Source organism: Balaenoptera musculus, chromosome 13 (genome assembly GCF_009873245.2).
Source record: "Balaenoptera musculus isolate JJ_BM4_2016_0621 chromosome 13, mBalMus1.pri.v3, whole genome shotgun sequence".
NCBI classification, from domain to species: Eukaryota; Metazoa; Chordata; class Mammalia; order Artiodactyla; family Balaenopteridae; genus Balaenoptera; species Balaenoptera musculus.
Window position 1 is genome coordinate 70,725,176 of NC_045797.1, and position 17,032 is coordinate 70,742,207.

A 17,032-nucleotide genomic window follows, 5' to 3' on the forward strand; every position below is an offset into this window, starting at 1 on the left:
CCTGGGGCCTGCGGCCGGGGCGCCGGAGGGCGCGGACCCCGACCCGGAATAATCGGCTCCCGCCGCGGCCCGCAGGGAGCGGGGGAGGGGGGCGGGGGCCGGGCCCCGCGCAGGCTCCGCGGCGGCGGGCAGAAAATGGCAGCCTGGCACGACCCGGCCCCCCGCCCCTCCCCCCGGCTCCCGGCCCTCCTCGGCCCGGCGGGGCGGGGGACCCGGGAGGCCCCCGGGGGCGGGCCGAGGGGTGATCGGGGGGCCGGGCCGGGGAACGCTGCGCAGCGATCTTCCTCCGGCCACCTGTGGCTGGGGGAGCGGGGTGCCAGCGGATCTGGGAGGGGCTGCGGGGGTGGGGAGAGTGCCACTTGGGGGGCACACCTCTCCGCGGAGAGTCGGGTGGCGCGCGGGGGGGACGTCGTGCCTGGCTCCTCCCTGCCCCCGCCGCGGGCCGTGGGAGCCGGGGCGGCGGCGGCGGCGGCGGCGGTGGCGGCGCCGCAGTGTGGGGGCGGGGCGGGGGCGGGCGAAGATCCCGGGCCGGGGCCGCGGGGGCCGGAAAACGCAGGGGTGGGAGCCGCAGGGCCTGGGCCCGGAGCGTGGCTGGTGGGGACGCCCCGGGTCGCCCCCTGCAGCAGCACCCACCCCCCTGCACACACTCAACACGCACGCGGACACACTCACGCACACGCACCCCCGCTGGGCCGGTGCAGACGTGTCCTTGAAAGCTTCGCATCCGCACGGTGAAGGACGAGGCCTCGCCGAGGCTGCGGATCGGGGTCTTCGGCCCCACGTCCCAGCGCCCCGGGAGACCCCAAGCTTCCGAGCCGCAGGCGGCCTCGGTCCGTGTCCCGCCCTCACCCCAGCTCCCCTCCCCCTCCCTCCTCCCTCCCCCTCGGCTCTGACGGAGCTGGCAAGGGTCCAGGGCCCGCCCCCGGCCTCCCCCAGCCCCCCATCGCTGGGGCCCGCGGCCCTCTGGCTGCCAAACTGCTTTTCGCTTTCCTGGAGGCTCCCTTCTTGGGGGCACCCACTCCCTTCCCTCTCCCCCCCATTAGTTCCCCCTTTTCTCTCCATCCCTTCTGTCCTTCCTCCACTCTCTAGTGCAAAGCCAGTTGAGTAGGTGTTGGCCCCTTGGGTGGGGAGTGAGGGGCTCACTGGTTCTCAGGGGCTCTCTTCCCCAGCTCGCGAGAGGAGCCCCCTGTGCTTGCACCTTGACCCAAGATGGCGTCCTGCACCCAGCTGGGCAGCTCTGGCCTGTGTCTGTCAGGGAGGAAGGGCCCGGGCCCCGGAGCCACACAACTCGCCCCCTCCCAAACCAGAAGGGACAGGAGGCTGCAGGAGAAGAGCCGGCCGCCCTGTGACCCAGCTTGCCCCTTGCTGCTGGGCCCGGAGACTGCCATCACCATCCCTGAGGGACTGTTCAGTCTTCATGTTTCACCCTGGGCTGCCAGCGCTGAACCGGCCTCCTGGGCTGGCGGGCTGCGAAGGGATCCTGGGATCAGGTGCTGCTCCGCTGTGCCTCCTCCCTCCCAGGCAGATGTGACAGCTGCAGCCGGGGAAGCTTTTCTCCTTGGGCGATGCTGGAGAGCTAGGACTGGCCTCTGGGATTTGGGGAGCCCAGCTGTCAGGCGGACCCTCTTTGGGCTGTCCCCTGTGCTGGCAGGGGTCGTCTCCTGGTGGTTTCCTGAGCTGCCTGGGTTTGGAGGCTTGGGCTGTTAGGAGTTCCTGCTAGGTTGCTGGGCCAGGTGGTCCCCCTCTGCCTCCAGGTCCCGTTGAGGCCCTGGTTGGGCTGTTTGACAGGGATCTCTGTGAAAGCGTGAGTCTGTGTGCGTGTGTGTGCATGTGTGCACATGCGCTGCACGCAGGCAGTGGCCCAGGCAAACTTGTGTGGCGGGTCTGGCACCTGCCCGCCTCCCTTCCCGGGCCCCACTCCTCTGGGCCCTGGCTCCCTCTCCAGCCTCTTGTCCAGCTCCTTGGGGCTTGTCTTCAGCTACTCATCAAATGCACACTTCCTGGCTCGGGCGGACCAAGGCTCTCCTTGTCCTCCTTCCCAGGCTCGTGGGCCTGCAACAGGAAGCCGACCTTAGAGAAGGTGAATTCCTTCTAGACTCAAGGAGTGTGGTCCACAGTGCAAGGGCTGCCCCCCGCCCCCCCCCCCCCCCCCCAGGCACTGGAGAAGCAGAGAAGAGGACAGCCATGCCATGTGTCAGGGTGTCTGCGGACGGGATTCCTCTGCGGGGTGAGAGTTGGACTGCAGCTTGAAGGTCCATTCCAGCTTTTAAATTCTATGGCTCTGATTCTAGTGGTGGAATTTCAGACCCAGGAGTGGGGGCGGGGTGGTCTCGCCTCACAGCGATAATCAGGAATGGCTTCCAAGGAGAGGAGGCCTGAGTGAGAGCAGAGCCTCCTGGGGGGTGGGCCTTTGAAAGGAGAGGGTGGTGCGAGGGGTGAGGGCCCTTCAGGAGACAGGTTTGTCACGTCTGACTCCAGAGAGAGTGTAAAAGTGCAGCCTCTGGTTAAGCCTTCACACGTGTGTGTCCTTCTGTAGGTTTAGGTGTACACTTGTGTGTGTGTGTAATTTCTGAGGTTTCCTCCCTGAGTCCAGTTTGCGGTAAGCTCCTGAGTTCCTTGTGGACCTTCTTGAAGCTGAAACTCTAAGCTTCTCATCCTTTCTTGGTCTCTCTGGTGACCAGCCCCCATCCAGGGCCCACCCAGAGTCATCTCATTAGAACAAGAGAGGCTCCTAGTGCTTTTCCTAGCACAGTCACACATCACCGCCATTGGGCCCCTGAAAAAGCCTGCAAGGAAGACAGACAAGCTATAAAATACTTGCCCAGGGTGACCTGGCTGGGAAGAAGCAGGGCCAGGCCTGCCCTCTGGGGAGCTTAGACTGTCTCCTGCTCCAGCTCTCCCGGGCTCCTGCACTGCGTGTTGGTTTCTCCTCTCAGTTTGTGGTCTCCATGGGACCTTGCCTTGGCCGCCTCTGGTCCCCCATCAGACATTTTGTGGGGTTTCCATGAGTGTCTGCTGGACGTCTGTGTTTGCATCCCTGTCTTCCCCCGAGTGGCAGGTTTGGTGGCCCGGCTCTCTTCTGCTTGCTGCTGCTCTGCCTTCCCCGAATAGCCATCGCCTGCTTATAGGCCAGTTCCTTAGGCTCAAGCCCACCTGAAAAACCTAAATTCTTTCTCGGACTCCATCAAGGCTCCCTTTTGTGGGAACCAGATAGAAAGGGGACTCTGAGAGCAGTCTTGCCAGCTCTCTCATGGGTGAGTTAAAAATAGACCACCCTCTCACCATCCTCGGCCTGAAATGTTACCATTAGAATCCAAGCCCTAGAGTTTAGGGTTGAAAGAGAACTTGAAGCTCTGAGAACACCTGGAGCTAGGTTGGGGGCTGTTTGGGTGTGGAGCCAGGCCCGGTTTCTTCCAGGGCTGGAAGTGCTACCCAGAGCCCGAGGCCGGAAGGGCCAACTGTGTGCCTGTCACATGCTCCCCTCCCTCGGCACTTCCTGCCACCTTCCACTCTCTTGAGCCTGGGGTCCCTGACTTGGTGCCCGTGTCCCCTTCCCCCATCCCATGCCCCATTGATAGTTGAGTGTGTCTCTGGCCTCTAGCTTGGGAACAGGCAACAGTTAGGGCCACGGAATGGCCTGTGGGAATTGTTTCCACTTCCATTCTGGTGTCTAATGGATGGTAGTGCCGGTCAGGAGCCCAACTGCCCTTGGAGGCTGGGCGTCTCTGTGGGCCTGTGTGCTCTGCTGCTCCTGAGCAGGGCTTTTAATAGTAAACGAAAGGTGCCAGATTCCTTTCCACTCAAATCTTGAGGGTTCGTTTTCAGTCATTTCTCTCTTTGACTCTCTTCCCTTAAGAAGAACGTACCAAATCCGAGATCCGTGCAGTGTCGGAGATTCGCGTGTGTGTCTCCAAGCCTGCCTCCCCTTGGCTAAGTGTGTGGGCAAGCCAGGGTGTGGTGCACGTGTGTCTGTGCATATTTCTGTGTACGCGGCGCGCAGCCGCGTGGGGACAGAGAGCCTGGACGTGAGCTTGCACATGAGCCTGTCTCAAGGCAGCCGAAGGGAGGGCCCCGGAATCAGAAGGAGCGGCGTTCGGACGCTTCGCAGTTGTGGGATCTGGGGCAGCGCGATTTCTCTGAGCCTCCAAGTTTCCTCACCTGTAACATGGAAACAAGACCAGGCGCTACACATAGGTTGTTGTAAGGATTAGAGGAGATAATGCTGGTTCCGCTCTTGGCAGAGTGCAGGCGCTCAGCGTTAGCGTGAGTGGCGTCATCATTTGGGCGGCTCGCGTGGCCTGGCACTGCAGGAAGTGCTCTGTGAAGTCTTGTCCACCTTCCTGCCTCTCTTGCAAAATCTTGGACAGATGAGGAAAGTGCTGATTCTGATTGAAAAATCTTCGGAGGTGGGAGGCTCCTCAGTGCCATTTAGCAATCCGTTCCAGAGTGTAACAGATCACGTTGTCAACAGGTTGTCTATGTATCCACCTTAAACCCCTTGTGCTATAGTTTCAGCTCTTTATTCGGATTCTGTCCTGAGTGCAGCCTGTTTGTTGCCCTGTACCAGGGTCTTGCTGGGCAAGACCCTGTGCTGGGCTTTGAGGGGACACACGGTGAGTTTAGGGTGTGCCCAACTAATTAGTGACCACAGACCAAGGTCAAGGGAGAGGGAGAAATAAAACACTCAAAGGACAGTGAGGTCACAACCAACTGGAGGGATCAGGAAAGGCTTCTTGGAGGAGGTGGCTCCTGTGATGATCCTCAAAACACAGAGATGGCGCTTCCAGACCAAGGAGAGGAAGCCAGGCTGCCGGGGATAGGGTGGCTGGAGTGTGGCGGAGACTCCAGGGCGGTGAACAGGGCCTCGGAGGCCAGCCTGAGGCCCCATGCTGATTTGAGGGGAGTGGGCCCCTGCGCTCTGTAACTCCCGTGTGGCCTGTGGAGAATCGCTTAGAACTTCCCTGCTTGTGGCTGTGAGGGGCGGCAGGGGAGACTGAGGGACGAAAGGGAGGGAGGGGAAGGGGCCGGCTGAGCTCATTTGGTATAGGATCTTGATTCCTTTATATTCTGTAGACTAGAGCTTAAGAGCTCAGACTTGGAGGGAGACAGAGCAGGGTTTAAATTACACCAACCCCGGGGGGTCGTGGCGATTAAGGGGAATGCCAGCAGGGCAAGGTCTCTGTCAGTGATGGCAATCATGATGTGAATGGGCGGACGAGGGTCCCTGGCCTGGCCTCCCAGAGGTCTCCGTGTCCCGTTTTTGCATCCCCTTCCCCAGGCAGAGGCACCCCAGCATCCAGAACATTCCTGTAAGGGCTGCAAGCACAGGGAAAGGGGGCATCAGCAGACCCTGACTCCGCCCTGCCCTCTTCCCTCCCTCCTCCATGTGCAGCTGAATTGAGCCCCCAGGTTGGAGGGGAGGTGCCCGGGCTGGCAGCCGTGCCCCTAGGTGTGGCGCAGGTGCCTGGCAGGCCCCTGGCAAGGGACAGCAAGTGGGCAGGGCCCGCCAGGCCACATCTCCCCTTGCTGATCACATAGCAGGCCTGTCTGGAGGACAGTGACAGGGGGAGGAGGTGTGGACGCCTGGGGCTTTCCTAGCTGCATCCCAGCAGGGAATGAAAAAATTTTTCAACTGTAGCTCAGCAATGCCCACTCCCATCCTGCTCTGGTCCCCTCTGACATCCAAGGTTTCCCAGCCTTATTTACATCTGCAATCAGATTCCTATTTTCTCTTTCCTGAGGTCATGGCCCTGCTCACTGTCATCCTTATTGATCTTCCCTCTCTGTTTCTGTTTCAAATGTCAAGGTCATTTTTAATTCTGAGCAGTTGTTAGCTGCCCCCGTTTGGGTGTACAGAGGGGATGGAGGACCATCTCTCACAGCTCATAACTGGAGGGCTGGAACTTGGGTGTCCTGACGCCTAATCTGGTGCTCTTCCTGCTCTGCGGCTATGTAGATGGATCCAGGGGTCAGTGGGGAAGATGTTCCAGACCTAACAGATAAGCTAGAGCCCAGTGTGCCAGCGGTCCTTACTTGAAAAAGTTAAAAGATGCTCAGAGGGGACATTATGGACAGTGGGGTCAGATCTGTGGCTTACTGAGCCGTGGGTTGGATGTGGGCCCTATCATGGTGAATGTCGGGAACTCCTGGGCTGGGAGGCTGGGGGACCTGGGAGCCTGCCTTCCCTTGGAGGTTCCCCAGAGGACACCAGGAGGGGCAGGCGAGGGCACTCGGGCCCATGCCAGGCAGCTGGGATGCTCTGGCACTCCAGCAAGCAGAACCTGTTGACAGGGGGCTTCTTGAGGAATGGTCCTGTGTGATTAATTTTGTAGATTCTGAAAGGATACCTAAATTTGTGGATAAAGAGGAATCTAATCAGATTCTCCCGGAGGCTTTGAAATGAGATAGGAAGCGTGTCTATTCTGACATGTTAGATGTCCATGATATGGTGTGGGGTTACCCCAATAAGCAGTGTGCAGAGTGTGATCTCATTTTTGTAAAATTCCTTTAAAATACATGCCAGTATGCACACTTATAGGCTAGCAAATGCTTAGAAAAAGTCATTCTGGAAGGATAACCCAGCAAACGTGTCAGCAGAGTCCTTGCCATTTTACTTTATACACTTTCGTAACCTTTGCAAAAATGTAAAGGCACATGCATTCCTTTCTTAATGACCACAACAAAAATAAAACCACACTTTTAAAGCTTCTGGATAAGAACTTATAAAAATTTGAGTCACCCTTGGGCTGGAAGGGTGGACTCTTTTATAATGGATACGAAACTGGCTTGGAGACTGACAGCAAAGGGTGGGGCTACTCAGGTACTTGTCTTTTCTGGAAAGGTTGCAGGGAGATTTATTGCAGACCCTGAGGTCTCCAAGCAAAGGCCTGGCCTGGTAGGGATTGGGTGAGAGTGGAAAACAGGCAGCTGGCAGCACCCTGGTTCACTCCGGGGCAGCAGACCAAGTTCGCTTTATAGGCTGATGACTGGAAACTCTCAGTTCTGACCCAGGATGGGAAACAAATCATTGAGGATCTTCCCTGAAGGCTTCAATCTCGTTGCTGTTGTGACCCAAATGGTCTCGGTATGGACCTCAGGTGACCCAGCCCTGGCATAGCCTGGGGAGCCACATGCAGGGAGGACAATGGGGCTTCAGGAGGCCACGCCAGGGGTGGAGGGGATGCCTGGGAAACTCGTCTGGCATGTGGGCTCAAGCTGTGCCCGCCTCTGTGATCTGGAGGCCCAGGAGCAGGTGGCAGTGACCCAGGTGACAGGGTGGAGAGGTGAGGAGGGACAGATATAAATTCCTCTGCCTGTTGCTTGGCAACAGTGCCCACCTCCCCCTTCCACAGTCCCGTCCCCCAGCCCCCGCCCATGGGTGCCATCTTGGAGCTTGCTGTGCCCTCTGAGGCTGCCCCTGTTAAAGACAACAGGAGAAAGGGTATGTGGACTTCTCTGGCCCAGTCCCGCCCCACTCCTGCCCCTGGAGTGAGGCAGGAAGATAAATAAAAGGACAGTAGCATGGAAGCAAGCCCAGAGCTGGTCCCTCTGCAGACCGCCCGCTGCCCCAGGCTGCAAGGGGACAGACGTGCAGGGCAAAGAAGTGACCGGGAGGCAGGCAGACCTTGATTTGCATCTAGTACTACCCTGATACTACCATAGCTACCGAGGGACCTAAAAGTCTCTGAGCTGCAGGTTTTTCATCTGTGAATCAGGTATAAGAATCGCATCCACATTTTACTGGTATTGCTTGAATCAAATGAAATACTGTGTGAAAACTGTCAGCACTGTGCCCAGCACATAGTAGGTACGCAGGAGGTGTGAGTTCTTTTTCTCTGAGTCGGGTCAGGACAGGGCTGCATGAGGGTGAATCTGGGGACCTGGCGAGATGACCCCGTTGAAGGCCCCCTTGCCTTCCAAGACCCCACAAATGTTGCCTGTCATCCTCATCACCCCTTAGGGGTCACAGGGCCTCCATTTCCTCTGTAAAGCCAGGATTTGGCTGGTTGATCTCTGAGTGCTTCAGCCAGCCCTGGCCATCTGATCTCTGGGCCTTGAATCTTGATGTACTTCTGTCAGTTTCTGGAGAGTCCATGCCCAGTGGGGACCCAGTAGGTCCCCCAAGCCCTGGGCCCTCGCCCTTCCTGCCCTCTGCTCTCTTTGGGTCCAGAGCAGGCAGTGGCCTCTCCTCTGGTTGCTGGGCCTGCTGGCAGGGCTGGCTCTGCCCCCTGGCCCACAGGCATGGGAGGGTCTTGACCACAGCCGGGCCTGGCAGCTGGCACACAGCAGTGGTTCCTAATGGTTTTATTACCAGCAACAATGTGGTGCTTGTTGCCATCCTCTCACAGGCCTGCGATTCCCAGCCCAACTAGTGGTGGCCTGAGGGCCTGCCTGGTACTGGAAGCTCAGCTGGGAAGCCCAGTGGGGCAGGGCAATTGCCTCTGCATTTTCTTTTGTCAACACCCTCTGTGCAGCCTGGACTCTGAGATGGCATGGTGATATGCTGGGGCCCCAAGTTGGCAGGCCTGGCAGCTCTTGAGTTTTCTCTCCAGAGGGCCCTTGCTTCAGATTCACAAATAATGTTTATCGATTCATTTATTAAAGACCTACTATGTGTCAAGCACTGGCTACAAAGATAAAAGAGACTGAGCTGGTCCTCAAGGAGCCCGCAGGGGAGATGAGAGTCTGGCAAGGTGACCATTACATTGTAGGTGGGTGGAGAGAGCTCTGCAGCGTGTACCTGGAGCATTATGGGGGCTCAGAGAAGGGACGTCTCATTCAAGGGGGGAGGGAAGAGCAAGAAAGGGTTTCTAAAGGAGGTGAGGCTGGAGCTGAGTCTCAAAGGGTAGGGAGCAGTTAGCCAGGTGGTCCGGGGCATTTTCTCCCTTGATGTGGCGGGAGTGATGGGATATGGGGGATCATGGGATGTGAGGCTGGAGGGCTGGGCCGAGCTGGACCACGGAAGGCCGGGATGTTACCCATTCGTCGGCGTTGGGCTTGGAGTAACGTGCCCGTATTTGCATCTGAGAAAGATCATCCTGGGGCATCAAGGAGGAGAACTTGGGCAGCTGAGACTGGGGGCAGGGAGCCCAGGCAGAAGGCTGGTGCAGGAATCCAGGGGAGCAGCAGTGCAGGCGTGGAGGAGGGCTGCTCTGTGAGGCATTTAGGTGGGAGTGACTGGGTGATGGAGAGGGTGAGGGGAGCTGGCTCAGCCCGCCGCGTGGGTGGAGGTGCCATCCGTTGAGAGGGCTCGGCTGGAGGGAGTCTGGGAGAGATCTTCCTGTGGGAGGCAGGGCTAGAGTTGGGACTTGAGGGTGGTTAGGATTTTGTGCAGGCGGAGCCTGGGCTGGGCCAGGCTTGCAGAAGAGGGAGGGCCTGTGTCACCAGGCCTGGATGTGGGGACCCAGGAAGGCGCAGGGTCCAGGTGATGGATTAGAAAGGCGGGTGCATTTTATTCCGTAACTGGTAGCAATCCCTGCAGATTTTTAAGGACGGAAGTAACTTAACCAGGCATTTGTACCACATATATTGGGCATACTGATGTTTGGGGGCTTGAGCAGGGGCTTCTGCTTCTCAGGTGCTCCCCCGAAAGATGAGCTGCAAGGCCTGGACCCTGTTCTTCAACTCCCCGCTGCACAGCCTGGGGTGAGTGTCATCACCCTCTGACAGTGGTATGTGAGTTGCAAAGTTGACATCCGCCCTGGGTTTAGAGGCAGGTCTGCCAATGTAGGAGGGGATAAGATGGGCACAGCAGTTTTGGTAAACAAACAGAAAAGAAACAAAAACTGTTTCTCTAAAGTAGAAATAGGAGTCTTTTGTGTGTCACAGGAAGAGCTGTTTCCAAAGAATTTCTAGAAAAATGGCGTGAACCAGGTCAGCATCACTGAACCCGGGCAGAGGCAAGAGGCGGCGTGGCATTGTGCCAGGGCCACCAGGCTCGGCACTGAACAGACAGTGGTTTCACCTCAGCCCTGCCACCTCCTAACTGAGTCCTCCTCGGGAAGATCGCTTAACCTCTCTTAGCCTCAATTTGCCATCTGCAAAGTGGAGACAACCTTCCAGACTTGTGTCATTTGTTTGTTTGTTTGTTTGTTTCAAACACTGCTTCTTGCCCTAAACTTGGATATTTTATGTCACGTGTCTTTTAAAAGAATCCTTCTACAGTTGGCCTCGCGGGTATTTGAGGATTAAAATTCAGCTGTGCCTGGTCCCTGTCTGGCGCTGAAGAGACACAGCCCCGTACCGCGCGCGCCCCTCTTCCCCCGTCTCACATGCCAAGTTTCCTCTTGCTCTTTGCCTCCCGGGAGGCCTGACCCCCCAGTGGGTTTTGAGTTCCATGTTCCTGGGAAGCTCCACTTATCATGTTCCATTGACTCTCTTGTTCCCCAAACCTGGGTCACCGCAGTGTATTTGAAGAGAATCTGCTGAGCTAAATGGGAACTAGTGGAGGAGGTCAGTTCCTTGTCTCTTTTTAATGGAGGGGAGGGGAGGGTCTGTGCAGAGCTGCCCATGGCTGTGTGGAGAGCAGGGGACGAGGGAGGGAGAGGCTCTGACCCATCCAGGGCCCGGGCGGACCATGGCTAGGACCTTGCCCAGTAGCTGGCTCCTGTGCCAGGGAAAGGGGTGCAGGGCCCTAGTGGAGTCTGGGAGATGATCTCGGGGTGACCTCGGTCTGGATGGGGAGGCCAGCTTCCTCTGTGATCGGGCACACGTGGTGGCCATTGGGCTGTTTTGTGGCCCCTGTGACATGCAGCCATGGCCACGGGGAGACCTTGGAGGCATCTCTGCTCTCCGGAGGAGGCTTAGGTGGGAAGCTAGCCCCTCAGCGGGGGCTCCTGTGGAGGTGGTGTTGGCGAGAAGGCCTGGGCCGGAGTCAGGCTGTGCCTGGCCGGGGGTAGGGTGGGTGGGGACCACTGTCAACTTGAGTGCGGAAACCAGTGTTTCCCTGGTTGGTACAGACCTGCGCTTGTACCCCTGTCACAGGGGCACCCTCTGGAAGCTGGTGTGTGTGGACCGAGGGTGTGGTGGTGTAATCACACGAAATGTACAGCATAATTAATCCGGCATACCCTTAGTGGTATGCATAATTGTGCTGCATGGTAATTAGGTGTAAATGGTAAGCAGTTCACATAAATGTTTTTGTAATTGGTATTAATTTTGCAGAGGCAAACTAAGTTTATGTGGTTTCTTTTTTCTTGCTCTGTTAGTTTTCTAGCACAGGCAATTCCTAGCTTTTGGAGGAATTCTACTGCAAATGTTTGTTTGTAGGGCAATGTTTTGTATTTTCTCTCAGAACAATGTTATGAATGGTTATGAGGTTCCCAAGCTGGTTTCCAAATGCCTCTTTGGCCCACACTTTAGGTGAAATGTGCGACGCGTATGCGGGGAGGCCTCGCCTGGAATCCTCCTGCTTCAGGTTCCTGGAGCCTGCCTGTGTGTGTGTGTGTGTGTGTGTGTGTGTGTTTGCACGCACATACATGTCTTTCTGCATGTGTCTGTGTTTGTGTATGTGAGTGCGCCCGTGTGGGTCTGTGTCTGTGTCTCTGTGTATGCCTGTGACCCCTGAGGCCACAGTGGCAGGTTAAGGGTGCTGGTAAAGAGGTTATTTATTCTGGTTGCGAAGGCCCTTGCGCTGGGGGATTAGGGGAGGCCTCGTGGCATTAGCTGGGAGAGAGGACACTGGGTCAGGCCACAGCAGCCGTTCAGGAGCCAGCGAGAGCCATTCCTGGGCGTTGTCTGAAGTGAGAGTCTAGGTTTCTTAAGGACACTTTACTGGCCTTTCACCCTAATTAATGACATACTTTTTTTTTTTTTTTTTGAATTTTTGCATTTAATTTTATTTTTTTTTTATACAGCAGGTTCTTATTAGTTATCCATTTTATACATATTAGTGTATCTGTGTCAATCCCAGTCTCCCAATTCATCACACCACCACCAACCCCCCTGCCGCTTTCCCCCCTTGGTGTCCATACGTTTGTTCTCTACATCTGTGAATGATGTACTTTTTAAAAAAATTCATATTTATTGAGTGCCTACCATGTGCCAGGTATCATGCTAAACACTCGACTCAAATTCTCTCATATCTTAAAATAGACTCAGGAGGTAAGGACTCTTATTGTGCAGTTTGGTAAAGTGTGGCCTGCGTCTGGGCGGCAGAGGTTTGAGGTGGGTTCCGGCCAAGCCCCCTTAGAGCTGAAGGGGTGGATGAACTGCACCAGGGCCCCCGGGCCAGATGCTAGTGATTCTGGGATGTGCTACCCAGGATCCTGGGTTCTTCTTCCTCCCCTCGGGCCCCCTTGCCCCCCTGCAAGTGGTTTGGTTTCGGTTGGGGCAGAGGGTGAGGAGAAAGCAACCAGGGAGCAGCAGGTGGTTCTGACAGCAGTGGGCTCTTTCCTGCACTCTTGGGTGGGCAGGGGCTGTGCTCCTGCAGCAGCTCCCAGACCCTGAAGACTCTTTGGGGGACCTCCTGGTTTGGGCCCGGGAGGGGGTCAGCTCTGTGGCCTGGGAGGAGTGTGAAAAGGTGCGGGCGGGGAAGCATCGCACGGATGGTGTGAGGAGAGAGTGGTCCCAGGCAAGCCGGGGACCAGCTTCCAAAGGCCTGGGCAGGTGGGAGGCCGGCTGTCCCCGCTTCCCGTGGTTCACAGACACCCTGATCTAGGTCCCTCACGACCCCCGGCACCCTGGGCATCTGGGGGCTGGCGGAGCCTGTGGACCCCGTAGCAGGCGCACGTCCTGGCCTGGGGCAGGTGGAGCAGGGGCCTTCCAGTTGGCGCACTGCCTTGGGGAACTCTGGCAGGCGACCCCTAGAATGGGCTTGTTGGGGGTCCCTCGAGGCACCGCAGCGCCGTGCTGGCGATGTTGCGGCTGCCTGGGAGTGATTTCACCGCGTCCTCTCTGCCTCAGGGGTCAGGCGGAACAGGGAGAACGGGGAGGGTGGGTGGCAGAAGAGCAGGGTGCAGGACATGACTCTGACCTCATCTGTTTCGGAAATCACACACATCCGTCTACACGAGAAAAGCCAAATGACCACACAACAAACTGGTTAAAGACCCCTGGGAGGGTGGTTGAGGAGGAGCGATAGGGGCTGGGGGTCCTGAGGGGTGGGGGAGGGGGCTGGGGGCCCTCTGGAAGGATCCCCCCTCATGGAGGAGAGAATGCTGTGAACGTAGACACAAGCGTGTGGGAACAGGCAGTGTGAGCTGGGGGCCTGGAGCGATGGAGTCGGCTCGGCGAGGTGGGGGCCAGGTCAGAGCGGTAGGCTGAGGCCAGAGCCGGCGGTGTGGGACCAGAGCGGAGTTCAGATCTTACAGTGTGTGAAAATCACTGGCATCATCGAGTTTTAAAAAATAACAGCTTTATCGAGATATAATTCACATACCATACAATTCACCCATTTAAACTATGCAATTCGATGGTTTTTAGTACATTCACGGAGTTGTGCAACCATCACCACAATCAATTTCAGAACATTTTCATCAGGCATCATAGGTTTGATTGAGGAAGCCATGTGTGGAAAATCTTTGCTGAGAGGCTGGGGTGGGAGGGAGGGACACCAGAGGCGGTGAGACGCGTTACAGGGTAACTGCCAAGGTCTAGACCTGTGGTCCCGAGGGCCTGGAGGGCAGGGGTGGAGAATAGGGGCCCGAGGATCAGGTGCCTGGTGCAATGTGGGCACTGAGGGGGGAGGTGGGACCTGAGTTCTCTGCGGGGTTTTGGGCTTTGGCAGCTGAGGGGAAGGTGCTGCCACCTCCACGTAGAGAGAGGAGCCACAGGAAACATGAAGCATCTGGTTCTAGAAGAGTAGGATTTTAGGTAACTGCAAGTCACCCAGGTGGGGATGTCCAGAGAATAAAGATGGAGGCCTTGCAGTAGGAAGTCTGCACTCATTTAAGCCCAGGTATCTCAGCAGAGGAGAATCTAGAGAACAGCTGGATCACAGCGGGACCCGAGAGGGGTGCCCACTGGGCAGCAGTGGGAGCAAGACCCCAGCCAGCCAGGAGAAAGAGCGGAGGGGCCCGAGGGTCAAGAGCATGGAGCCAAGGGGGCAGAGGGGACCAGAGAATCCCCTTGTTCGTGAACTTGCAGGGGTCTCCTGTTCTCCCCAGTGCCCAGCTTGGCAATGACACTCAATAAAGGATTGCTGAGTGAGTGCCTGAAGCAGGGAATGATTAGCCGGCAAGGAGGCTGAATTGAGCTCAAGGACGCCAAGGATGGAAAAAGGCCCTTTGAAGCCATGGGTGACTGTATCTGTCAGGGCCGATTCAGGAGACAGGAACCACATAGTGATCTGAACAGGCAAAGTTTAATATAAAGACTTATTAATGATAACAGGAGATTGGAGTATTGAGAGATTGGCTGATAAGAAGTAAAAAGATCTGCAAAGAATACAGAAATAGCATATATGAGAACAGCCACTACACCCAGGGTTGCCATGGAGTGCCCAAGGAAGGGGCCCCCAGGGCTGAGATCCTGACCTTGATGCGCCTGGCTCCCTGGATGACAGAGAAGTCACTGTGGTGCCATGTTGGCAGAACTTGCTGGAAACCTGCCCCCCGGAACTCACTGGAAGTCCATCCTTTTGGGTCCCAAGGAAAGTTGTTCATGAGGAAGTATCTTGCTGGAGGCACAGTGCTACTAAACTACCCAAAAGGAGTATTGGGTGAAGCTGCTGGCCGCTCTTGACTGTCAAACACTGCTAGAGCCACGTGCTGGGGAAGCACCCATGCTGCAGGAGCCAGGCACTGGAGAAGCTGTGACAGGACAGGCCTGGCCACGAGGGAAGCCACAGGGGCAGCAGGATCTGACTGCTGGAGAAGTTGTATACAATGCAGAAATCCTTCAGGAGAGCACACTGGTTCTAGGAAAGAAAACTCCTCCTCCTTCAATGTCTCTCCAATGCCCTCTACTGAGGGAGTTTGATGTCATGCCAGCTGGCAAAGGGGACATATTTAAGGGGCCTAGCTTCATTTTCACAGAGCAGGCAATGAAGGGTGAATAAATTAACTGGCACAGTCTGCTACTTTGGCTGCACAGCTTCCATCTGCCCCCTTTTACACACATGTGAGCTCCCCTACAACAACCAAATAGTTGTATTTCTACCTACCAAGACACAGCTATCCTGCTTCCCGTTCTTACCCTGTCTCCCAAATGAGGCATCCCAGCACTTATTGTATCAATCACTGTCTACGTGAGCAACGCCTCAAATTCAGTCACAGTCTCACTGAATATTCTGTTACCTAAAGACTAAATTGTAACGTTAACTTCCAACAACTTGTATATAAAATATAAATAATGGGAAGATGAAGGAAAAAGAAGAAAACGGTTACCATGTACGAATAAACACACATCTATATCAAGTAAATAGAAAACATGCAAAAGTACTATAGTTCTCATTTCTATATTTGTTCACAAGACCACGTTTGCTCTCCGGCTTCCTTCTCCCATTTCCCATCCTGTATCTCCTCTGCACTCAGCCGGAACCTCAGCAGGGCAGGATTCTTTTACCTGGTGGAGTGACCCAAACCTTGATTCTTGAAGGATCTGAATCCTCGGTTGTCCTGCCTTTTTTTTTTTTTTGGTTCCTGTAGTTTTTCATTAACCCTTACTTTTGGGCATGGAAGTCCTAAGAGGTACCTGAGAGAATCCTCTGGTTCCAGAAATTATCTTCCTGGCCTCTATTGTATACCAGCAACCCAATTTCTCCTTGGTAACTAGGATCAATCACTCCAGCTTGTGGAGTAACTCCTCTTTGTCTGTTGGTTCAGCGGCATTAAGGGGGTCCCCAAAAGCCAGGTCAGTGACTAGTCTTCCAGTGGAACCATTGCGGTGTCCTCTTGGCAGACAACATTCAGAGCCCCTAAACCTTTTCAAAGATGTGGGAGTGGAGTGGGGACCAGATGCAGGGATCAAGGGGAGAGTAAGTGAAGAGGCTCTGGAGCTGGCACGTGTGGACCGTTGTTTAGAGGCTGGAAGAGCCAAGAATCCCCCAGGTGTGGACCATGGGCCACCTCGGGTGGGGGGGAGGGGAGGACAGAATCAGACCCAGGCTCATGGCTGTCCAGACAGCAGGCCCCGCCAGGGTCCACATGGCTGATTCTCATGTGGACTTTCAGCCTGGACCCTGTGCCCTGCCTCCTGGGGCGTGGGAAGCCCATCGACTGCCACTGCACACACGACCCCGACCCCCAGTAGGGCTCCTCCTGACTCACCGTGTTCGGAAATGCGTGCTCCTGTATGGAACTCTGTATTGGCTCATTTTGGCTCCCAAGAACAACTTCAGCTCCTTACCAGCGTCTATTTTGGGTACAAACCTTTTTTTTTTTTCTCCTCCCTGCTTTTGGGGCTGTGTCATGGTAACCATAAGTGTGAGCGGAGAGTCTGATTCAACTCAGCGCTGCCGGTGTGGCCACCATAATGGCAGCGTTTGGTGTGATTAAAAATGCTCACGCTGGTGGTGCCCTGGCCTCGAGGGTGGTGTGAGAGCCACAAGTCATCTTGTTGTGACTTCAGAGCCAGACAGATGGGCTTTGAAGTGGGGAACAGGATGGCAGGATTGTTGGCCTGTCGCCAATGGCTTTCGGTATTCTACGGGCAGCTGGTGATTTGGGTGGGAAGGACTTTTCTGGAAGTCAGAGTCACGGTATGATGACATGCATCTCCCTCGTGTTGAGAGAGAATGAGCAATCAGAAAGTGGCACTGGGACCTCCCCCTCCCCCTTATCCAGCCCCAGTCTTGTGACCAAGGGTGGGGGAAGACGTGGCAGATAAACATCTCTGTCTGGGAGGCTGTGATATCTCCCCTCAGCTTTCTGCTGCCCCCAGCTTACCAAGCTTATCACCACCCTGGCAGATGCTTGGGTGGTGTGGGGCACAAGAGACTCTCGTGTCTTCTGTCACCCACAGGACTCATTTGCACCTCCTCCTAAGGTCAAATAGGAAATTTAGCCGTGAGGCTGTTATCTGCAGGCTGGTGTCACATCAGGGGCACAGAGAGCTGATCTGGGGTCTGTGCTACTCATGCTCATCCGTGACG

The 17,032-nt window shown here is 56.0% G+C and overlaps 1 protein-coding gene across 2 annotated transcripts in view; it reads left to right on the top strand.

Annotated features, from left to right (window-relative positions):
- DNMT3A (DNA methyltransferase 3 alpha) overlaps positions 1–17,032 on the top strand; it is a 104,646-nt gene that overhangs the window by 1,114 nt on the left and 86,500 nt on the right. The window lies entirely within an intron of this gene.